Genomic DNA, 25,691 nt, shown 5'->3' on the forward strand with positions numbered 1-25,691 from the left:
GAGAATTCCTGTAGATAACTATATCACTAAGAATTTGGCAGCAGGAAGGAGTAGTCATATGTGACAGATGAAAGAGGAAGCCTCAGACAATATGGAGGCCTCGAATGTTCCTGGCAAAGCCATCTGCAGTTATGAGTTCACCACCTCCTCCCAGTACCTCTTCCTGTACATAGGCAGAGTCTATGTAGTTAAACAGTCTTGTAATTTACGTAGAGGTAGTACATTCACACAGGAAATGCTTAGTAAATACTGCTTTAAGAATGAATGGATAATGGAAAAGTTGACTGGCCTTTAGATAGACACAGGAAGCTAACAAGAGTCATTCTTCCCCAGCCCCCGACACACCCCCCAGGCAAGAATTTTACTTATTCCTCTCAACTTCTACGTAATGCACTCAAATGGTACTCTCCTATGGAGAGTCTGAATTTTAAAGCCATGAGTTGCCCCATTCTAATCGCAGGCAAGTATCAAAAGTAGCTATGCTTTCATAAAAGGATAGATTATCTTCTCTTCTGTCTCTGCTGCTGCTGCTGCTAAGTCGCTTCAGTCATGTCCGACTCTGTGTGACCCCATAGATGGCAGCCCACCAGGCCCTGCTGTCCCTGGGATTCTCCAGGCAAGAACACTGGAGTGGGTTGCCATTTCCTCCTCCAATGCATGAAAGTGAAAAGTTAAAGTGAAGTCGCTCAGTCGTGTCTGACTCTTAGCGACCCCATGGACTGCAGCCTACCAGGCTCCTTCATCCATGGGATTTTCCAGGCAAGAGTACTGGAGTGGGGTGCCATTGCCTTTTCCCCTTCTGTCTCTAGTATAAATCAATAACTTGTGTTTTAAAAAAATAAATGTTCTTTTTAACAAAGGCAACTCCTCCCCAATCTAGTAATTCTACCAATTATACTTGCAAGTGAACACTAGGAGTAATAAAACGGTGATATTCTGGTTTTGTATTGAGAAAGTCAATTCCTAGGCAGGTTGATAAGAAGTCTAGAGGTCCCTGAGGAGAGAGAGGTCTGGGGTTCTTGAGGAGGAGGAAAAGACAAACTTTTTTTTTTTCCTCTACATTCATTTGTCTTAGTCACATAATTTTTTTTTTTTTAAGCCTGAAACTGATGATTACACAACAAAAAACTCAGTTTAAACTCTGTACTGCTGCTGAGGCTGCTAAGTCGCTTCAATCATGTCTGACTCTGTGCGACCCCATAGACGGCAGCCCACCAGGCTCCCTCGTCCCTGGGATTCTCCAGGCAAGAACACTGGAGTGGGTTGCTATTTCCTTCTCCAATGTATGAAAGTGAAAAGTGAAAGTGAAGTCGCTCAGTCGTGTCCGACTCTAGTGACCCCATGGACTGCAGCCCAACAGGGTCCTCCGTCCATGGGATTTTCCAGGCAAAAGTACTGGAGTGGGGTGCCATTGCCTTCTCCTGTACTGCTGCTGCTAAGTCACTTTAGTGTGTCCGACTCTTTGCAACCCCATGAATCGCAGCACGCCAGGCCTCCCTGTCCATCACCAACTCCCGAAGTTCACTCAAATTCCCATTCCTATTTGGAACCAGTCTATTGTTTCATGTCCAGTTCTAATTATTGCTTCCTGACCTTCTTGAGAAACCTGATATCTTAGAATGTATATTATGGGAGTGGGTTTGGTAGGATCTTTCTATTACTAAGTTCTAAGCCTATTATCCTAAAATGTAAATTGTGGGAGTGGGTCTGGTAAAATTTTCACAAACTTGGGACATTCTTTTGATTTACTGTAATAATTAATTAAAAAGTATATAACTCCATAGCTAACTCTAGTGAGGGGGGTATTCTCTGTCCCTCTTCTGATGTCTGTGTCAGATGATTTCTCTGTCCCTTTTATGTCCCCGTGCCAGGCTGCGACAGCACAGGAGCGGCCAAGAGGAGCTACCCCACGTCCGAGGTCAGGGGCAGTGGCCAAGAGGAGCAACCCCACCTCCAAGGAGCAGCGGCTGCAAGCAGGAGAGCCGAGAGGAGCTACTCCATGTTCAAGGTCGGGAGGGGCAACTTGTCCAAGATAAGGAGCAGCATCTGTGCTTTGCTGGAGCAGCCGTGAAGAAGCACCCCAGGTCCAAGGTAAGAGAAACCCAAGTAAGATAGTAGTTACTGTGCGAGGGCATCAGAGGGCAGACACACTGAAACCATACTCACAGAAAACTAGCCAATCTGATCACATGGACCACAGCCTTGTCTAACTCAATGAAACTAGCCATGCTGTGGGGCCACCCAAAATGGAAGGGTCATGGTGGAGAGGTCTGACAGAATGTGGTCCACTGGAGAAGGGAATGGCAAACCACTTCAGTATTCTTGCCTTGAGAACCCCATGAACAGTATGAAAGGGCAAAATGATAGGATACTGAAAGAGGAACTCCTGAGGTCAGTAAGTGCCCAATATGCTACTGGAGATCAGTGGAGAAATAGCTCCAGAAAGAATGAAGGGATGGAGCCAAAGCAAAAACAATACCAAGTTGTGGATGTGACTGGTGATAGAAGCAAGGTCCGATGCTGTAAAGAGCAATATTGCATAGGAACCTGGAACGTTAGGTCCATGAATCAAGGCAAATTGGAAGTGGTCAAACAGGAAATGGCAAGAGTGAATGTTGACATTCTAGGAATCAGCGAACTAAGATGGACTGGAATAGGTGAATTAACTCATATGACCATTATATCTACTACTGTGGGCAGAAATTCCTTAGAAGAAATGGAGTAGCCATCATGGTCAACAAGAGAGTCCAAAATGCAGTACTTGGATGCAATCTCAAAAACGACAGAATGATTTCTGTTCATTTCCAAGGCAAACCATTCAATATCACAGTGACCCAAGCCTATTCCCCAACCAGAAATGCTGAAGAAGCTGAAATTGAATGGTTCTATGAAGACCTACAAGACCTTTTAGAACTAAAACCCAAAAAAGATGTCCTTTTCATTATAGGGGACTAGAATGCAAAAGTAGGAAATCAGGAAACACCTGGAGTAACGGGCAAATTTGGCCTTGGAGTACGGAATGAAACAGGGCAAAGGCTAATAGAGTTTTGCCAAGAGAATACACTGTTCATAGCAAACACCCTCTTTCAACAACACAAGAGAAGACTCTACACGTGGACATCACCAGATAGTGAACACCTAAATCAGATTGATTATATTCTTTGCAGCCAAACATGGAGAAGTTCTATACAGTCAGCAAAAAAAAAGACTGGGAGCTGACTGTGGCTCAGATCATGAACTCCTTATTGCCAAATTCAGACTTAAATTGAAGAAAGTAGGGAAAACCACTAGACCATTCAGGTATGACCTAAATCAAATCTCTTATGATTATACAGTGGAAGTGAGAAATACATTTAAGGGACTAGATCTGATAGATAGAGTGCCTGATGAACTATGGAATGAGGTTCGTGACATTGTACAGGAGACAGGGATCAAGACCATCCCCATGGAAAAGAAATGCAAAAAAGCAAAATGGTTGTCTGGGGAGGCCTTACAAATAGCTGTGAAAAGAAGAGAAGTGAAAAGCAAAGGAGAAAAGGGAAGATATAAGCAACTGAATGCAGAGTTCCAAAGAATAGCAAGGAGAGATAAGAAAGCCTTCCTCAGCGATCAATGCAAACAGAGAGGAAAACAATATAACAGGAAAGACTAGAGATCTCTTCAAGAAAATTAGAGATACCAAGGGAATATTTCATGCAAAGATGGGCTCGATAAAGGACAGAAGTGGTATGGACCTAATGGAAGCAGAAGATATTAAGAAGAGGTGGCAAGAATACACAAAAGAACTGTACAAAAAAATATCTTCATGACTCAGATAATCACGATGGTGTGATCACTCACCTAGAGCCAGACATCCTGAAATGTGAAATTAAGTGGGTCTTAGAAAGCATCACTATGAACAAAGCTAGTGGAGGTGATGGAATTCCAGTGGAGCTACTTAAAATCCTGGAAGATGATGCTGTGAAAGTGCTGCACTCAATATGCCAGCACATTTGGAAAACTCAGCAGTGGCCACAGGACTGGAAAAGGTCAGTTTTCATTCCAGTTCCAAAGAAAGGCAATGCCAAAGAATGCTCAAACTGCCACACAATTGCACTCATCTCACATGCTAGTAAAGTAATGCTCAAAATTCTCCAAGCCAGGCTTCAGCAATATGTGAACCATGAACTTCCTGATGTTCAAGCTGGTTTTAGAAAAGGCAGAGGAACCAGAGATCAAATTGCCAACATCCGCTGGATCATGGAAAAAGCAAGAGAGTTACAGAAGAACATCTATTTCTGCTTTATTGACTATGCCAAAGCCTTTGACTGTGTGGATCACAATAAACTGTGGAAAATTCTGAAAGAGATGGGAATACCAGACCACCTGACATGCGTCTTGAGAAACCTGTATGCAGGTCAGGAAGCAACAGTTAGAACTGGACATGGAAAAAAAGACTGGTTCCAAATAGGAAAAGGAGTATATCAAGGCTGGGTATTGTTACCCTGCTTATTTAATTTATACGCAGAGTACATCATGAGAAATGCTGGGCTGGAAGAAGCACAAGCTGGAATCAAGATTGCCAGGAGAAATATCAATAACCTCAGATATGCAGATGACACCACCCTTATGGCAGAAAGTGAAGAGGAACTAAAAAGCCTCTTGATGAAAGTGAAAGAGGAGAGTGAAAAAGTTGGCTTAAAGCTCAATATTCAGAAAACAAAGATCATGGTATCTGGTCCCATCACTTCATGGGAAATAGATGGGGAAATGGTGGCAACAGTGGCTAACTTTATTTTTCTGGGCTCTAAAATCACTGCAGATGGTGATTGCAGCCATGGAATTAAAAGACGTTTACTCCTTCGGAGGAAAGTTATGACCATCCTAGATAGCATATTGAAAAGCAGAGACATTACTTTGCCAACAAAGGTCCGTCTAGTCAAGGCAATGGTTTTTCCAGTGGTCATGTATGGATGTGAGAGTTGGACTGTGAAGAAAGCTGAGCACCGAAGAATTGATGCTTTTGAACTGTGGTGTTGGAGAAGACTCTTGAGAGTCCCTTGGACTGCAAGGAGATCCAACCAGTCCATTCTGAAGGAAATCAGCCCTGGGTGTTCTTCAGAAGGAGTGATGTTAAAGCTGAAACTCCAGTACATTGGCCACCTGATGTGAAGAGTTGACTCATTGGAAAAGACTCTGATGCTGGGAGGGATTGGGGGCAGGAAGAGAAGGGGATGACAGAGGATGAGATGGCTGGATGGCATCACCAACTCAATGGACTTGAGTTTGAGTGAACTCGAGGAGTTGGTGATGGACAGGGAGGCCTGGCGTGCTGCAATTCATGAGGTTGCAGAGTCAGACACAACTGAGCGACTGAACTGAACTGAAGCGTGTCACTTGCCAAAATCTTATAATTGCAATTCTGAACATTTTAACTTATTATCCTTAGAACCTATATTCTAGTAGCAACAATTTAATTGTTTCTACTTAGTTAATCTCATTGTTTAGTCTCTGAGTTGTATATGACTCTTTTGCAACCCCGTAGGACATACTCCCACCAGGCTTCTCTGTCCACAGGATTTCCCAGGCAATAATCCTGGACTGGGTTGCCATTTCCTTCTCCAGAGGATCTTCCTGACCCAGAGATTGAACAACATCTCCTGCATTGGCAGGCAGATTCTTTACCACTCTGCCACCTGGGAAATCTATTTAACCCAAGATCAGATCAGACCAGTCACTCAATCGTGTCCGACTCTTTGTGACCCCATGAATCGCAGCGCAAGGCCTCCCTGTCCATCACCAACTCCCAGAGTTCACTCAGACGCACGTCCATCGAGTCAGTGATGCCATCCAGCCATCTCATCCTCATTTAACCCAAAGGAAGCTATTAAAATTATTATAATTATAGTGTGTCTAAGATTTTATCTCTAACTTCTTGACACACTACACAGAAGATGGAATTTTCTTATTAGTTCTGATTAATCTAAATTTTAGTAACTCTATTATTAATATAAAGGATTTATTGGCCAAGGGTATTAAAATAGTTCTAGTTGGGAGTTATAGGAAGTATATAGAGGTATTACTTTTTAAATGATTATGAAAGTAATGATTCTTTACTTTCATTTAATAAGATGTCCAAGCAGTATATGTGAAACCTCACTAGGTACCTGGACAACTGCATTTTACTTGCTATATTACCACTTTTCATATTTCATCTATAGGAAGAGGGTAAATAATTGGTGAAGCATTGCCTTGCACTCTTTCCAGGAAAAAAAGAAGCATACTTAACAAATAGCATTTTCTAATCCAATTACTGTGAACTGAACATGTGTATTCCCCACCACCTCCCAAATTCATTTACAGGAACCCTACTGTCTCATGTAATGATATTTGGAGACAGAGCCTTTTGGGAGGTTATTAGGTCATAAGGGTGGTGGCCTCATGATGGGATTAGTGTCCTTTTAAGAAGGACAGAGCTAGCCCCTCTCTCTGCTCTCCACTATCTGAGGATACAAGAAGACAAACATCTGCCAACCAAGAAGAGGATTCTCACTGGATACCAGATCTGCTAGTGCCTTCATATTAGATTTCCTTGCCTCCAGAACAGTGAGAGATTAATTTCTTTTGTTTAAGACACCCATTCACCTAGAGGGTAGGATGGGAGGAAGAAGGGAGGCTTGAAAGGGAGGGGGTATATATATAATTATGACTGATTCACCTTGCTGTTTGGCAGGAACCAAGACAACATTGTAAAGCATGTGCATGCATGCTAAATTGCTTCAGTCGAGTCCGACTCTGTGCGACCCTATGGACTGTAGGCTGCCAGGCTCCTCTGTCCATGGGGAATCTCCAAGCAAGAATGCTGGAGTAGGTAGCCATTTCCTCCTCCAGGGGATCTTTCTGACCCAGGGATTGAACCTCTGTCCCTTACGTCTCCTGCACTGGCAGGCAGGCTCTTTACTACTAACGCCACCTGGGAAGCCCTTGTAAAGCAATTGTCCTCTGATTTAAAAAAAAAAAAGAAGACACCCAGTTATGGTATTTTTGTTATAGCAGCCTAAACGAAGACATCACTATCCTCAACACTAGCTGTGGATCAGAATCACATGTGGTACTTTCACAAATACAGATTCTTGTGAAACCATGTTGAGAGCTGCTGATATTCTATATTTACAAAACAAGTCAAGCTTTTCCCTGCAGCTCAGTAGGTGGAAATGCAGAAGACAGAAGCTGGGGGTCTTAGAATTTCCACCAGTGGAAAAGCGTTAGAAAATTTGTTATTAATAAGTTAAGTCAGACAGGAAAGTGGAAATAGCATCTGAGATTCTTTTAAACCATTTATTTAAGGACTAATATCAGATCAAGTATTTTAGGTTTGTCTGAGGTCTCTACATAACCATAGTGCATTCTTGCTCATTAACTCTGGAAACTAGTGGAATGAAAGGCAGTTAAAACAAACAGGTGTCTGTTATGAAGTGTACTGATATAATGCTGTTAGAGAAGATGGTTAATTGGTTGTCTAGGACTGGTAATTAATTAGAGTTTTTATTATCTATAATTCAACTCATATTTAAGACTGCTGAAATGGAAATAAATGCCCCCTGTTCTCACTAAAAAATCTATTATTCCCAGAGAAGAAACTGTGGCCCTGAAGAACAGTATGCTGACATCTCTCTGAGAATCACTGCCAGCCACACCAATCTCTTTCATGAGATCACGAGTGTGTCCTTCTGGGGATTTTCAAAATTTCCAAGGACAAAGTAGATAAATGCTTCTAGCCCCTGCATTTTCTATATTCTCATAGTCTGTAGGGGTGAAAATCTGTTCCTCCAATCTGTGTGATATTGAATGGAAAAGTATCTGGTTCACTTCTACCTTGAGACTGAGTAGGCCAGACTACAGTTAGACCAGAATTGCAGTCTGTGCTCAGAAAAACACAGATTTACCCCAACGGTGAACCTCTGACCTGGAAGTGCTCTGCTTCACCCCCTGTAGCTGGTGGGAAGAGGATCCTGCTTTGTCGCTTGGGGCGGTCACCCCACGAAGCCTCAAAGGATTTGCATTTCCTCTCACTATCTTACTCCTTCTGGAAAAAGAAATTCCACTTGGAATTAGTCCTTTAGGCTCCTCAAACGTTTACTGAGCGTCTTATGCATGCCAGCCATATACATTCTTCTTAGTTTGGAAATAAAGGTAGTTTTTGCCCTTCAGGAGTTATAGTCTCATGGGAGAATGAGCAACATAGGAGATAATTTTAATATAATATCAGAACTAAGCACAAGAAATACATAAAACCCTCTGATGAAATAAGATGAAAAGACAACCCTCAGAATGGGAGAATATAATTGCAAATGAAGCAACTGACAGAAGATTAATTTCCAAAATATACAAGCAGCTCATGCAGCTCAATATCAGAAAAATGAACAGCCCAATCAAAAATTGGGCAGAAGACCTAAGCAACAGATGGTCAACAAACATGAAAAGATGCTCAACATCACCCATTATTAGAGAAATGCAAATCAAAACTATAATGAGGTATCACCTCACACCAGTCAGAATGGCCATCATCACTGGATGCTTGGGGCTAGTGCACTGGGACGACTCAGAGGGATGGTATGGGGAGGGAGGAGGGAGGAGGGTTTAGGATGGGGAACACATGTATACCTGTGGCGGATTTATTTTGATATTTGGCAAAACTAATACAATTATGTAAAGTTTAAAAATAAAATAAAATTTTAAAAAATCTACAAACAAAAACTGCTGGAGAGGGTGTGGAGAAAAGGGAATCTTTATTCACTGTTAATGGGAATATAAACTGATACAACCACAGTGGAAACCAGTATGGAAGTTCCTTAAGAAACTAGGAATAAAACTACCACAGGTATTGAAACTGTTAGTCACTCAGTTATGTCCAACTCTTTGCAAGCCCGTGGACTGTAGCTTGCCAGGCTCCTCTGTGGAATTCTCCAGGCAAGAATATTGGAGTGGGTAGCCATTCCATTCTCCAGAGGATCATCTCTACTCAGGGATCAAACCCAGGTCTCCCACATCACAGGCAGATTCTTTATTGTCTGAGCCACCAGGGAAGTCATATGACCCAGCAATCCTACTTCTGGGCATATACCCTGAAAGTAAAAGTGAAAAGTGAAAGTGAAGTTGCTCAGTTCTGTGCAACTCTTTGTGACCCCATGGCCTGTAGCCTACCAGGCTCCTCTGTCCATGGGATTTTCCAGGCAAGAGTACTGGAGTGGGTTGCCATTTCTTTCTCTGGGAGATCTTCCTGACCCAGGGATCCAACCTGGGTCTCCCACATTGTAGGCAGACGCTTTACTGTCTGAGCCACCAGGGAAGTTTCCTGAGAAAACCATAATTCAAAAAGACAATACTGGATGCTTGAGGCTAGTGCACTGGGACAACCCAGAGGGATGGTATGGGGAGGGAGGAGGGAGGAGGGTTCAGGATGGGGAACACATGTATACCTGTGGCAGATTCAGTTTGATATTTGGCAAAACTAATACAATTATGTAAAGTTTAAAAATAAAATAAAATTAATTTAAATGGCACATTAAAAAAAAAAAAAGACACGTGTACCCTGATGCTTATTGCAGCACTATTTACAATAGCCAGGACATGGAAGCAACCTAGATGTTCACTGACAGATGAATGGATAAAGAAGATGTGGTACATATATACAATGGAATATTCCTCAGTCATAAAAAAGAACAAAATGAGTCATTTGTAGTGATGTTGGTGAACCTAGAGTCTGTCACACAGAGTGAAGTAAGTCAGAAAGAGAACTATATATATATATATATAAACACACACACATATATATATGGATTCTAGAAAATATATATGGAATCTAGAAAAATGATACTGATGAATCTATTTGCAGGACAGGAAAAGAGATGCAGATGTAGAGAACAGACTTGTAGACACAGTGGGAGAAGGAGCTGCTGCTGCTGCTACTGCTAAGTCGCTTCAGTCGTGTCCAACTCTGTGCGACCCCATAGACGTCTGGCAGCCCACCAGGCTCCCCCGTCCCTGGGAGAAGGAGAGGGTGGATCAAATTGAGAGAGTAGCATTGACATATGTACACCACCATGTGTGAAACAGACAGCCCCTGGGAAGCTGCTGCATCACACCGGAAGCCCAGGCTGGTGCTCTGTGATGACCTAGAGGGATGGGATGGGGGTGGGAAGGAGGCTCCAGCTGGGGTCGGGGATATACACATTTATAGAGCTGATTCATGCTGTTGTATAGCAAAAAGTAACAAAATTTTTTAAAATAAATAAATACATCAGTGAGCGAAAACAGAACCTAATTTCAACCCATAGTTCAGAGATGATTTCCTGAGGGAATGAGACCCAAACCTACTCTTGAAAAGTGTGTAAGAATTGGCCAGGAGAAAGAACGACAGATCATTTCACACAGTGGCAGGATGGAGAGCACCAGAGGTGAAACGTGTGAAGGTAGTTCTTGTAAACACAACTAGGGACTTGGACTGTATAAGTTAGGGAACACCTAGGGGCTTTCCTATTGCTGTCAACTGTCTCTGATATGCTTAGAGCACACAGATAAACTCTAGCCTGAAACACCACATGGTTGACCTTGCCTTGCACACTACTTCAACTTAAATTAAGAAAAATTTTCAAAGCCTGCGGATAGACAACTGCAGCACAAGGAAAACATGAACACAACAAGTTGCATGTAGTTAACTCACCCATGCACTTGTTGAATAAATATTTATGAAGCAACACTAGCTGCTTATGTCAGTATGCAGTGCTGGGGATATCTATAGTGATCAAATGGTTACTTGACATCAAAAGGAGTTGGTATAGGGAAGAATATAAACCTTAAATAAGTAGCTAAAATGAACAATGCTGACAGTTCGAAGTATAAATAGCTATGTGAACAGCAAATGAAGAAAATTCTTCATTAAAACATGGACATAATATGGCAAAATTCTCCCTAAAGTTACTAAATGTCAACTTTCCAGCACTGGCCTATTGTGGTAATAACTTCAGATCAGATCAGATCAGTCACTCAGTCGTGTCCAATTCTTTGCGATCCCGTGAATCGAAGCACGCCAGGCCTCCCTGTTCATCAACATCTCTGGAGTTCACTCAAATTCACATCCATCGAGTCAGTGATGCCATCCAGCCATCTCATGCTCTGTCGTACCCTTCTCCTCCTGCCCCCAATCCCTCCCAGCATCAGAGTCTTTTCCAATGAGTCAGCTCTTCTCATGAGGTGGCCAAAGTACTGGAGTTTCAGCTTTAGCATCATTCCTTCCAAAGAACACCCAGGGCTAATCTCCTTTAGAATGGACTGATTGGATCCCCTTGCAGTCCAAGGGACTCTCAAGAGTATTCTCCAACAACACAGTTCAAAAGCATCGATTCTTCAGTGCTCAGCTTTCCTCACAGTCCAACTCTCACATCCATACATGATCACAGGAAAAACCAGAGCCTTGACTAGACGGACCTTTGTTGGCAAAGTAATGTCTCTGCTTTGCAATATGCTATCTAGGTTGGTCATAACTTTCCTTCCAAGGAGCAAGTGTCTTTTAATTTCATGGCTGCAGTCACCATCTGCAGTGATTTTGGAGCCCAATAAAATAGTCTCTCACTGTTTCTACTGTTTCCCCATCTATTTCCCATGAAGTGATGGAACCGGATGCCATGATCTTCGTTTTCTGAATTTGAGCTTTAAGCCAATTTTTTCACTCTCCTCTTTCACTTTCATCAAGAGGCTTTTTAGTTCCTCTTCACTTTCTGCCATAAGGGTGGTGTCATCTGCATATCTGAGGTTATTGAGATTTCTCCCAGCAATCTTGATTCCAGCTTGTGCTTCTTCCAGCCCAGCATTTCTCATGATATACTCTGCATAGAAGTTAAATAAGCAGGGTGACAATACACAGCCTTGACATACTCCTTTTCCTATTTGGAACCAGTCTGTTGTTCCATGTCCAGTTCTAACTGTTGCTTCCTGACCTGCATACAGGTTTCTCAAGAGGCAGGTCAGGTGGTCTGGTATTCCCATCTTTTAGAATTTTCCACAGTTTATTGTGATCCACACAGTCAAAGGCTTTGGCATAGTCAATAAAGCAGAAATAGATGTTCTTCTGGAACTCTCTTGCTTTTTCCATGATCCAGCGGATGTTGGCAATTTGATCTCTGGTTCCTCTGCCTTTTCTAAAACCAGCTTGAACAGCAGGAAGTTCGTGGCTCATGTATTGCTGAAGCCTGGCTTGGAGAATTTTGAGCATTACTTTACTAGCGTGTGAGATGACTGCAATTGTGCAGTAGTTTGAGCATTCTTTGGCATTGCCTTTCTTTGGGATTGGAATGAAAACTGACCTTTTTCAGTCCTGTGGTCACTGCTGAGTTTTCCAAATGTACTGGCATATTGAGTGCAGCACTTTCACAGCATCATCTTTCAGGATTTGAAATAGCTCCACTGGAATTCCATCACCTCCACTAGCTTTGTTTGTAGTGATGCTTTCTAAGGCCCACTTGACTTCACATTCCAGGATGTCTGGCTGTAGGTGAGTGATCACAACATTGTGATTATCTTGGTCATGAAGATCTTCTCTGTACAGTTCTTCTGTGTATTCTTGCCATCTCTTCTTAATATCTTCTGCATCTGTTAGATCCATATCATTTCTGTCCTTTATCGAGCCCATCTTTGCATGAAATGTTCCCTTGGTATCTCTAATTTTCTTGAAGAGATCTCTAGTCTTTCCCATTCTGTTGTTTTCCTCTATTTCTTTGCATTGATCGCTGAAAAAGGCTTTCTTATCTCTTCTTGCTATTCTTTGGAACTCTGCATTCAGATGTTTATATCTTTCCTTTTCTCCTTTGCTTTTCACTTCTCTTCTTTTCACAGCTACTCGTATGACTTCCCTGGTGGCTCAGATGGTAAAGCGTCTGTCTAGAATGCGGGAGACCCGGGTTTGAGCCCTGGGTTGGGAAGATCCCCTGGAGAAGGAATTGGCAATCCACTCCAGTACTATTGCCTAGAAAATCCCATGGACAGAGGAGCCTGGTAGGCTACAGTCTATGGGGTCACAAAGAGTCAGACATGACTGAGCAATTTCACTTCATAACTTAATTTCAATCAAATCTGCCATGAAACTAAGGTTACCTTGATTACCAATCAGACTGTCCAGGAAGGTTAGGGAGACCCAAAACCAAAGAATTCCAAGAGATAAGTTCAGGCATTCCCAGATCAAGAATCCTTCCAATTCACTTAGAAACATTCACTGTAAAATTCCATAGAAACTACATTTATATTGAATATCCACTTTAGCTGAATCCTCTAAACTGTGATGTGGTGTTCTTTTGGTAAATATTTTTTTCCCTTCACTCCTTATCATGTAATGATATCACCCATTTATACAGTACCTGAGCTTTCCAAAGCAATCTTGTACAAGTATCATTTAAATGGTAAAGCCTCCTGTGAGTTAGGCAGGATTATTATCATCACCAGTCTTATTATATAGATGAGGACACTGAGGTTCTGAGAGGTCAGGTTATCAGGCTGGGTGTAGAGTGTTCACTAGAAGCAAGGTGTCATAATTCAGAGCCCAGAACAGTTTTCAATGCTGGGGAAGACCATAGAGCATGATGATTACATGCATGAGTCAGTCAGAAGCTTAGGTCTCCAGTCTGAATATGGAGTCTCAGTCTCCAGCTTATGCTATATGACCTCAGAAAAATTACATCTTCTTGCTGAACCTCAGTTTACTCATTTGCAAATTATACCTGTAAAATAAAAATCTGTCTGCCACTGCTCTTCTCTTCAGCATTCTTCAACTACAAGTTGAGACTACAGACCTACTTCAAGACATTGTTGTGAGAATTAAATAACACATGTGAAAGATCTTGGCACAGTGCCTAATGCATACAAAGTGATTAATAAACCATATCTGTGATAACTAAAAGGAGTTTGATGATGAACTATCAAAGGGAAGAACAAATTAGATATAAAATTAGTGTTTTGCAGATACATGTTTAACAACTGGCTCTCTGAAGAAAACCAAGTGAATACTGATTTGTAACATTTGCTAGTTTCTATGGTGTAAAATTCTAATTTACTGACATCACTGAACATGGAGTTGGGGAGAGATGTGTACAGCTGGCTCTGATGAGCTAGGCTAAGTCAGTCCCACCACTAGAAAGACTCAAAAGGAAAGCAGACGCAAGCCACTATGTGTCCCCTTCACCCCATGCTATTAAAGTAGATGTAGCTGCTTTGTGGGCCATCAGATTTTTTACAGTTAAAAAGGGGTAAGTGTGAATTTGAGACTTACCATAAAGCTATAATAATCAGGATACTGTGGTATTGGTGAAAGAGCAGACAAATAGATCAGTGGAACAAAATAGAGAGCCCATCAGAGATCAGATCAGATCAGTTGCTCAGTCGTGTCCAACTCTTTGAGACCCCATGAATCGCAGCACGCCAGGCCTCCCTGTCCATCACCAGCTCCCGGAGTTCACAGAGACTTATGTCCATCGAGTCAGTGATGCCATCCAGCCATCTCATGCTCTGTCGTCCCCTTCTCCTCCTGCCCCCAATCCCTCCCAGCATCAGAGTCTTTTCCAATGAGTCAACTCTTCGCATGAGGTGGCCAAAGTACTGGAGTTTCAGCTTTAGCATCATTCCTTCCAAAGAACACCCAGGGCTAATCTCCTTAAGAATGGACTGGTTGGATCTCCTCGCAGTCCAAGGGATTCTCAAGAGTCTTCTCCAACAACACAGTTCAAAAGCATCGATTCTTCGGTGCTCAGCTTTCCTCACAGTCCAACTCTCACATCCATACATGACCACAGGAAAAACCATAGCCTTGACTAAACGAACCTTTGTTGGCAAAGTAATGTCTCTGCTTTTCAATGTGCTATCTAGGTTGGTCATAACTTTCCTTCCAAGGAGTAAGCGTCTTTTAATTTCATGGCTGCAGTCACCATCTGTAATGATTTTGGAGCCCAGAAAAATAAAGTCTGACACTGTTTCCACTGTTTCCCCATCTATTTCCCATGAAGTGATGGGACTGGATGCCATGATCTTCGTTTTCTGAATGTTGAGCTTTAAGCCAACGTATAACCAATTTATCTTTGACCAGGAGCAAACTAAGTACAATGGAGCAAAGATACTCTCTTCGACAAATGGTGTTGGAACATTCAGATATTCCCATAACAACAACAAAAAAAAGAATCTAGAAACAGACCTTATATTCTTCACCACAATTAACTCACAATGGGTCATTGACCTTATGTAAAAAGTAAAACAGCAAAACTTGTAGAAGATAACATATGAAAGAAAACCTAACTGACCTTCAGTATGATGATGCCTTTTAAAATACAACACCAAAACATGATCCATAAAAGAAATAGTTTATAACCTGGATGTCATTAAAATTAAATACTATTTTTTTCTTCTAAAGACATGGTATTGTCTCACAAGGACTAGAAGACAAGCTACACATTGGGAGAAAACATTTGCAAAAAGATATGTCTAACAAAGGATTGTTATCCAAAATATACAAAGAACCCTTGAAACTTAACAATAAGAAAGAAATGGTCCATTTTTAAAATGAGCTCAAAACTGTAACAATACCTCGCTAAATAAGGTACACAGATGGCAAAAAGGCATATGAAAAAATGTGCCAAGTCACATATCATCAGGGAAATCCAAATTAAAACAACAATCAGTTCAGTTCAGTTTCTCAGTCATGTCCGACTCCTTGCGACATCATGAATCACAGCAGGCAGGCCTCCCTGTCCATCACCAACTCCTGGAGTTCAACTCAGACTCATGTACATCGAGTCAGTGATGCCATCCAGCCATCTCATCCTCTGTTGTTCCCTTCTCCTCCTGCCCCCAATCCCTCCCAGCATCAAGGTCTTTTCCAATGAGTCAACTCTTCGCATGAGGGGGCCAAAGTATTGGAGTTTCAGCTTCACCATCAGTCCTTCCAAAGGACACCCAGGACTATTCTCCTTTAGAATGGACTGGTTGGATCTCCTTGCAGTCCAAGAGACTCTCAAGAGTCTTCTCCAATACCCCAGTTCAAAAGCATCGATTCTTTGGCACTCAGCTTTCTTCACAGTCCAACTCTCACATCCATACATGACCACTGGAAAAACCACAGCCTTGACTAGATGGACCTTTGTTGGCAAAGTAATGTCTCTGCTTTTCAATATGCTATCTATGTTGGTCATAACTTTCCTTCCAAGGAGTAAGCGTCTTTTAATTTCATGGCTGCAATCACCATCTGCAATGATTTTGGAGCCCAGAAAAATAAAGTCTGACACTGTTTCCACTGTTTCCCCATCTATTTCCCATGAAGTGATGGGGTCAGATGCCATGATCTTCATTTTCTCAATGTTGAGTTTTAAGCTAACTTTTTCAATCTCCTCTTTCACTTTCATCAAGAGGCTTTTGAGTTCCTCTTCACTTTCTGCCATAAGGGTGGTGTCATCTGCATATCTGAGGTTATTGATATTTCTCCTGGCAATCTTGAACCAAGCCTATGCCCCAACCAGTAATGCTGAAGAAGCTGAAGAAGAATTGTTCTACGAAGACCTATAAGACCTTTTAGAACTAACACCCAAAAAAGATGTCCTTTTCATTATAGGGGACTGAAATGCAAAAGTAGGAAGTCAAAAAACACCTAGAGTAACGGGAAAATTTGGCCTTGGAATACAGAATGAAGCAGGGCAAAGGCTAATAGAGTTTTGCCAAGAGAACACAGTGGTCATAGCAAACACCCTCTTCCAACAATACAAGAGAAGACTCTACACATGGACATCACCAGATGGTCAACACCGAAATCAGATTGATTATATTCTTTGCAGCCAAACATGGAGAAGCTATATAAAGTCAGCAAAAACAAGACCAGGAGCTGACTGTGGCTCAGATCATGAACTCCTTATTGCCAAATTCAGACTTAAATTGAAGAAAGTAGGGAAAACCACTAGACCATTCAGGTATGACCTAAATCAAATCCCTTATGATTATACAGTGGAAGTGAGAAATAGATTTAAGGGGCTAGATCTGATAGACAGAGTACCTGATGAACTATGGAATGAGGTTCATGACATTGTACAGAAGACAGGGATCAAGACCATCCCCATGGAAAAGAAATGCAAAAACGCAAAATGGCTGTCTGAGGAGGCCTTACAAATAGCTGTGAAAAGAAGAGAAGTGAAAAACAAAGGATAAAAGGGAAGATATAAGCAACTGAATGCAGAGTTCCAAAGAATAGCAAGTAGAGATAAGAAAACCTTCCTCAGCGATCAATACAAAGAAAAAGAGAAAACAACAATTAGAAACCACTAATGGTGAAGAATCTACCTGCAATGCAGGAGACTCCGGTTCAATCCCTGGGTTTAGAAGATCCCCTGGAGATCAGAATGGCTACCCACTCCAATATTCTTGCCAGGAAAATTCCGTGGACAGAGGAGCCTGGCAGGCTACAGTCAATCGGGTTGTAAAGAGTAGAACACAACTAAGCGACTAACACCATCACTTTCATACACCTAGTAGGAAGGTCAAAATACAGAACACTGACACCATCAAATGCTTCTCAAGATGTGGGGCAACAGAAACTCTCCTACATTGCTGGTGTAATACAAAACAATATAGCCTCTTTGGAAAACCATTTGGCATTTTCTTAAGAAACTAAACATACTCTTACCATACGATCCAGCAATCATTCTCCTTGGTATTCACCCAGAAAAAATTGTAATTCTATCCACACAAAAGCCTGCACATGGATATTTATAGCAACTTTATTATAATTGCCAAATCTCGAAAGCAACCAAGACATTCTACGGTAATTGAATGGCTACATTAACTATGATACATCCCGACAATACAATATTATTCAGTGCTAAAAATAAATGAGCTACCAACCCATGAAAAGCATGAAGGAAATGTCAATGCATTTAATTAAGGGAAAGAAGCCAATCTAAAAGAGCTAAATACTACATGATACCAACAATATGGTATTCTAGAAAGGGCAAAACTATGAAGACAATTAAAAGATTAGTGGTTGCCAGGGGTGAGGGGAGAGATATGAATAGGCAGAGCAAAGAGGATCTTTCAGACAGTGAAAATAATCTGTATGATATTATAATAACAGATACACATCATTATACTTTTGTCCAAACCCATAGAATGTACAGAACACAAGATTAAACTCTAAACTATGGTCTTTGGGTGATTATGATGCATCAGTATAGATTCATCCTAGGAAATTAAAAAAAAAGATTATTTTAGTAAGTGATGTTGATAATGGAGGAGGCAAAGCATGTGTATGGGCAAGGAATACATGGGAAATCTATGTATCTTCCTTCCAATTTTATTGCATACCTAAAACTGCTATTTTAAAAAAGTGTAAGTATTTTTAAAAGACACTGGGTGGGGGAAAAGGTAAATATTACTTCCACTCTGGGTTTTGAGCCTTAAAATTACCAGAGCACACAGCAACCAACTGCGCCTATAAAATAAAATCTGCCCATACCAGGGCTGCTCTTCATATCCTTCAACCATGAACTAGGATCACAGAAAAACCTGCACAGCTCATCCACAAGCCCTCAGGAGTGATCCTCAGCCCTGCTTCCTTAACTCTGCCAAGGAGAAGCAAGACGGACTCTGATAAAAAAGAAAAATTACCAATATCCTCATTTAGGAGATTTCTCAGTCTAGCAGAGTAAAGGCTTACAAAGCCAACACAGGCTAAGCCAACACAATGTACTTGATGAAACTGAGCTTATGCAATATTGAGATTTTATAACTTTGGACGTACATGTGACAGAAGCAAATATGTTATAACTGTTGTTTACTCATCAAAACCACATTCTTGGGAGGAACAGAGGGACCAGATCATCAACATAATTTATAAAATCACTCAGCACCAAACTGAACTACAAAAGCACATGAGTTAGAAAAATCAGATCAAGTGACGTAACTCAAAAAATGATCGTGGTACTGAAGCCAAACATGTGGGTCATGTCGTCTTAAAACTTTAAGAATCATTCTTTAATAGAGAAGCTGAATGAAATAAAAAAAAAGAAGACTCTTCTATACACTGCCAACAAAGACTAACTTCAGATATAAGGATATACACAGCCTAAAAGTGAAGGAATGAAAAAAGATATTCCATTCAAATGGAAACCAAAAGAAAATTGAAGCAGATGTACTGTTATCAAAAGAAAGAGACTTTAAAAAAAACACTGTAATAAAAGACAAAGAAGAGTCTCACATAATAATAAAGGGGTCAATTCAACAAGAGGATATTATATTTGTAAATGTTTATGCAATCAACATAGGAGCACCTAAATATATAAAGCAAATAATAGTAGACCTAGAGGGAGAAATAGACAGTAATACAATAATAGTAGAAGACTTAATACCCTACTTACATCAATGGATAGATCATCCAGACAGAAAATCAATGGTGAAACATTAGCTTTAAATGATACATTAAGCCAGATATACTTAATCATTATATATAAAACATTCCATTCAAAAGCAGCAGAATATACATTCTTAAGTGCTCACAAAACATTCTTCAGGGTGAATTATATGGCTATGAAATAAGTCTCAATAAATATAATACAGAAATCATATTATGCATCTTTTCTGACCATAATGATATAAAACTAAGTATCAATTACAAGAAAAAAAAATTTTTTTTCTTCACAAATATGTGAAGATCATGGCATCCAGTCCCATCACTTCATGGAAAATAGATGGGGAAACAGTGGAAACAGTGTCAGACTTTATCTTTTTGGGCTCCAAAATCACTGCAGATGGTGACTGCAGCCATGAAATTAAAAGACGCTTACTCCTTGGAAGGAAAGTTATGACCAACCTAGATAGCATATTGAAAAGCAGAGACATTACTTTGCCAACAAAGGTTTGTCTAGTCAAGGCTCTGGTTTTTCCAGTGGTCATGTATGGATGTGAGAGTTGGACTGTGAAGAAGGCTGAGCGCCAAAGAATTGATGCTTTTGAACTGTGTTGTTGGAGAAGACTCTTGAGAGTCCCTTGGACTGCAAGGAGATCCAACCAGTCCTTTCTGAAGGAGATCAGCCCTGGGATTTCTTTGGAAGGAATGATGCTAAAGCTGAAACTCCAGTACTTTGGCCACCTCATGCGAAGAGTTGACTCATTGGAAAAGACCCTGATGCTGGGAGGGATTGGGGGCAGGAGGAAAAGGGGACGACAGAGGGTGAGATGGCTGGATGGCATCACTGACTCGATGGATGTGCGTCTGAGTGAACTCCGGGAGTTGGTGATGGACAGGGAGGCCTGGCATGCTGCGATTCATGGGGTCACAAAGAGTCAGACACGACTGAGCGACTAAACTGAACTGATGTGGAGATTGAACAACATTCTACTGAATAATCAATGGGTAAACAAAGAAATCAAAGGAGAAATTTTAAAAATACCTTATGACAAATGAGAATGGAAATACAACACACCAAAATCTAAAACATGAAGCAAAAGAAATACTAAGAAAGATGTTCATAGTAATAAATGCCTCAAGAAACAGGAAAAAATCCCAAATAAACAACATACCCTGACACCTAAAGGAATTGTTTAACAAATTAAAAATATAATAAAGCAAGTCCAGAGTTGGTAAGAGGAAGGATATAACAAAGACCAGAGTGGAAGTAAATGAAATAGAAGCTAAAAGACAATAGAAAATATCAGTGAAACTAAGGGCAGTTTCTTTGAAAAGATAAACAAATATGACAAACCTTTATCTACACTCAGCAAAGAGAGAGAGAGGGCTCAATTAAAATCAGAAATTAAAAAATAAGAAGTTACAATTGATACCACAGAAATACAAAGGGTGGTAAGAGACTATTATGAACAATTATACACCAACACACTGGACAACCTAGAAGAAATGGATAAACTCCCAGAAACAAATGATCTTTCAAGTAGAAGAAATTTCATGAAGAAATAGTAGTTTTGAGTAGACAAGCTACTAGCAAGGATATTGAATTATAATCAAAAACCTCCCAACAAACAAAAGCCCAGGACCAGATGGCTTCTCTGATTAATTATACCACATATTAAAAAAAGATTTAATACAAATTTTCTCAAACACTTCCACAAAATTGAAGAGGAGGAGATACTTCCAAACTCATTTAATAAAACCAACATTACCATGATACCAAAAATAGACAAGAATACCACAAAAAAGAAGATTACAGGACAATACCCCTGATGTAAATAGAGGCAACAATTCTCAACAAAATATTAACAAAACAAATTTAACAACACATTTAAAAAAATCATACACCAGTGGGATTTATTCCAGAGATGCAAGAATGGTTCAACATCTGCAAATCAATCAGTGTGATACACCACATTAACAAAATGGAGGCTGAAAATCATGTGATCATCTCAACAGATGCAAAAAAGCATTTCACAAATTCAACCTCCATTTACAATAAAAACATTCAATAAAGTCAATATAGAGGAAATATACTTCAACACAATAAAGGTCACATATAACAAGTCCATACTTTTCACCAATAATATTCAAGGGTAAAAGGCTAACAGCTTTTCCTTAAATATCGAAACAAGACAAGGTTGTTCACTATTTCACTTTTATTTAACATAGTATTGGAAGTTCTAGCCAGAGCAGTTAGGAAGGAAAATGAAATAAGAGGCATCCAAACTGGAAAGGAAGAAGTAAATTGTCACTATTTGTGAATGACATGATTTTATATACAGAAAAATCCTAAAGATTACACCAAAAAATTGTTAGGACTAGCAAACAAATTCAGTAAAGTTGCAGGATACAATACCAATATGCAAAAATCTCTTGTGTTTATGCACACTATCAGAAAGAGAAGTTAAGACAACAAGGCATTTAGAATAGCATCAAGAAAAATAAAATACCTAGAAATAAATTTAGCCAAGGAGGTGAGAGATTAATTGATGAAAGAAATTGAATAGGACACATATAAATAGCAATATAGTTCATGCTTATGGGTTGGAAGAATTAATATTGCTAAAATGTATGTATTACCCAAAACAATCTACAGATTTGGTGTGACTCCTATCAAAATTGTTGGGCATTTTTCACAGAAATAGAACAAAAAACCCTAAAACTTGTATGGTTTAGGAATCCTAAGCCACAAAAGACCCCAAATAGCCAAAGTAATCTTGAGAAAAAATCAAACAAACTGGAGGCTTCATGCTCCCCGATTTCAAACTATTCTACCAAGCTATAGTAATCAAAAGAGAATTGCTATAAAAGTAGACATATGGATTAGTGAAACAGACTAGAGAGTCCAGAAATAAATCTGCTTGTATACGATCTATTGATTTGTGACACAAGAATCAAGAACACAATGGGAACAGGACTGTCTCTTAAAAAAAAAATTGCTGTTGTTTAGTCAGTAAGTTGTGTCTGATTCCTTTGCACACCCCATGGATTACAGCCTGCCAAGCTCTCTGTCCATAGGGTTTCCCAGGCAAGAATACTGGAGTGGGTTGCCATTTCCTTCTTCAGAGGATCTTTCTGACCCAGGGATCAAACCCACATTTCCTGCATTGTCAGGCAGATTATTTATCACTGAGCCACAAGTCTTCTTTTCAAAAAATGCTCTTGGGAAATCTGGATAGCACTTGTAAAGGATGAAAACAGCTATCTTACACACAAAAATTACCTCAAAATGGATTAAAGACTAGAATGTAAAACCTACAACCATAAAACGCCTAAAAGAAAAACAGAATATAAGCTCCTCAACCTTACTCTTGGCAGTGATTTTTTGGATCTGACTCCAAAAGTAAAGGCAATACAAGCAAAAATAAATGGGACTATATCAAACAAACAAACAAAAACCTTCTGCACAGCAAAGGAAACCATCAATAAAGTGAAAAGGCAACCTACCAAATAGTGAAAATACATGTAAATCTTATATGTGATTAGGGTCTAATATCCAAAATGTATAAAGAACTTGAACAATTCAATAGCAAAACAAAAGCCAAAAGAAATCTGGTTTCAAAAGTGGTAGAAGATGTGAACATATATATTTCCAATGAAGACATAGTGATGACCAACAGGTATTTTAAAAAATGTTCTACATCAATCATCACCAGGGAAATGCAAACCAAAATTGCAAAGAGATATCACCCTTCATCTGTCAGAATGCCTATTAACAAGAAGCTAAGAAATAACAAATGTGGGTGAGGATGTGGAGAAAAGGGAATCCCTCTGCACTGTTAGTGTGCACAAAAATTGTTGCAGCCACTATGAAAAACAGTAGGGAGTTTCCTCAAAATATTAAAACTAGAACTAACATATGAACCAACAATTCTACTTCTGGGTGTTTATCTGAAGAAAATGAAAACAGTAATTTGGCAAGATATGTGCACCTTCATGTTCATTGCAGCATTATTTATAATAGCCAAGATATGTAAACAACCTAAGTGTTTATCAGTGGATGAATGGATAAAAAGATGTGGTAAATAGACTCTATAGAATACTATTCATCCATAAAGCAGAATGAAATCTTGCCATTTGTGACAATGTAGCTGGATCTTGAGGATACCATGCTAAGTCAAATAAGCCAATAGTATAATAAATCATAATGTAAAAGTTTTATATATGTATTTATATGTTCTCTGAATCATTTTGCTATATACCAGAAACTAACACAACATTGTAAATCAATCACATTCTCATAAAAACATTTTTTTAAGTCATGCAGAGAGAAACAAATACTGTATGATTTCACTTACATGTGGAATCTACAAACCAAAACAAACCAACAAATAAAACTCATAGATACAGAGAACAGAATGGTGGTCACCAAAAGAGTAGGAGATTGAGGGGGTAGGTATAATAGGTAAAGGGGTTCAAGACGTCCAAACTTCCAGTAATAAAATAAGTAAGTCATGGGTATGTAATGTAGAAGATAGTGACTATAATCAATAATATTATAGTACATACTTGAAAGTTGCCAAAAAAGTAAATCTTACAAGTTCTCATCATAAAATATATATATATGTAATTTTTTTATGGTGATGGATGATAACTAGACATCGCGGTGATCATTTTGTAGTATATACAAATATCACAACATTACGTTATATACCTGAAACTAATGTTATATCAGTTATACCACAATTAAAAAAAAAAATCTTTCAGCTCTTCCTTGGAACTGGCTTCCATTATTTATCAATGTTTACTAAATATAATGTTTATTAAATTTAAAATTATTCAGATACTTCACCCTGTACTTAAGTTTTGAAAGGGAAGTAAATTGAGAGAGCATACCTTTTTCATTTTATTCCTGCTCTTAACTCCAAAAGTTGTATTTAGAGACTATGGTTACTTTAACAGAGATGTATACACACTCATGTGGGTCTTCAGGAAAAATCATTTACATTCAGTTCTCTACTATTATTAATGGCCAGAATTTAGAGTTAATAGAATCAATTACTCTCCCTGGTGATAAAAGTCTAATAGTAGTGAACATCAAAGCCAGAGAGATACAGACAATTGTTTAATGTGGAAATTTTTAAATGTAACCCTTGTAGAGGAGTAAGCCTGCTTCTTTCCCTCCTGGGCTTCTTTCTCTGCACTCAGGAGATCTGCTCATGCCAAGAGGAAGTAAAAAGACACACTATCTTTTATTAAATATCTACTATACTCCAGACACCGGACATGTGCCAGCCCTTTTAAACTCTACCACAAATGTATGAACTAAATTTTATTATCTTCACTTAGAAACCAAAAAACTGAAGATCATAGAAGTTAAGTTTTCCACAGTCTTACATTTAGGAAGAACCAGAGGCAGGGATCAAAACCAGATCTCTTTGACCCAAAAGCCCATGCTCTTTCCACTGCACTGCTGTTGCTGCTGCTGCTAAGTTGCTTCAGTTCTATCCCACTCTGTGCAACCCCATAGACAGCAGCCCACCAGGCTTCCCCGTCCCTGAGATTCTCCAGGCAAGAACACTAGAGTGGGTTGCCGTTTCCTTCTCCAATGCATGAAAGTGAAAAGTGAAAGTGAAGTCACTCAGTCATGTCCAACTCCTAGCAACCCAGTGGACTGCAGCCTACCAGGCTCCTCCGTCCATGGGATTTTCCAGGCAAGAGTACTGGAGTGGGGTGCCATCGCCTTCTCCGAGTCCACTGCACTAAAACATTTCAAATACTAAAATAAATAAATAAATAAGTGGTTAGTTGCTCTTTTGGAGCATGAAGAGCAAAAAAGCTGGTGAGTATAACATTAACAAATTTTCAGACCATTTCTTTAAAACTGTCTGGGATCTGATTTTCAAAAAAAAAAAAAAATGTATAAGCTGACATTTACACCTGGAAATAGTTTGGAGGTGAGAGTTAATATTAACTGAGATATCAGTTAATATCTCCAGGTTGGCCAGTATCTGAACTGACAGGCTGCCTTGTTGACATTTGATAAAACATCTGGGTGGCCCTTCAGGGTTTTCTGTGACACATGACACTCAGTAATGAATTCTAGAGGACGCTGAGAGAAAGGGAGAGCTTCGTATCCCAAAGCCAGGACAGTGACTAAAGGCTGGAGAAAGTGGGAAGGGAGCTAATATGAATACTCAACTGAAAGCTCTCCTGCAAACCTGTGGCTTCCATCTGCATTTCCTCCTTCTTCTTGGTTTCCCCACTAGGATTGTAACTGGTGGAGGAA

General features: G+C 39.8%; 1 protein-coding gene across 1 annotated transcript in view; it reads right to left on the minus strand.

Moving 5' to 3' along the window:
* The window catches only part of PAPPA2 (pappalysin 2), a 315,464-nt gene that overhangs the window by 267,570 nt on the left and 22,203 nt on the right, over window positions 1-25,691 (minus strand). The gene's annotated exons all lie outside the window — the stretch shown is intronic.

The sequence above is a fragment of the Bos mutus genome, chromosome 16 (assembly GCF_027580195.1).
Source record: "Bos mutus isolate GX-2022 chromosome 16, NWIPB_WYAK_1.1, whole genome shotgun sequence".
NCBI classification, from domain to species: Eukaryota; Metazoa; Chordata; class Mammalia; order Artiodactyla; family Bovidae; genus Bos; species Bos mutus.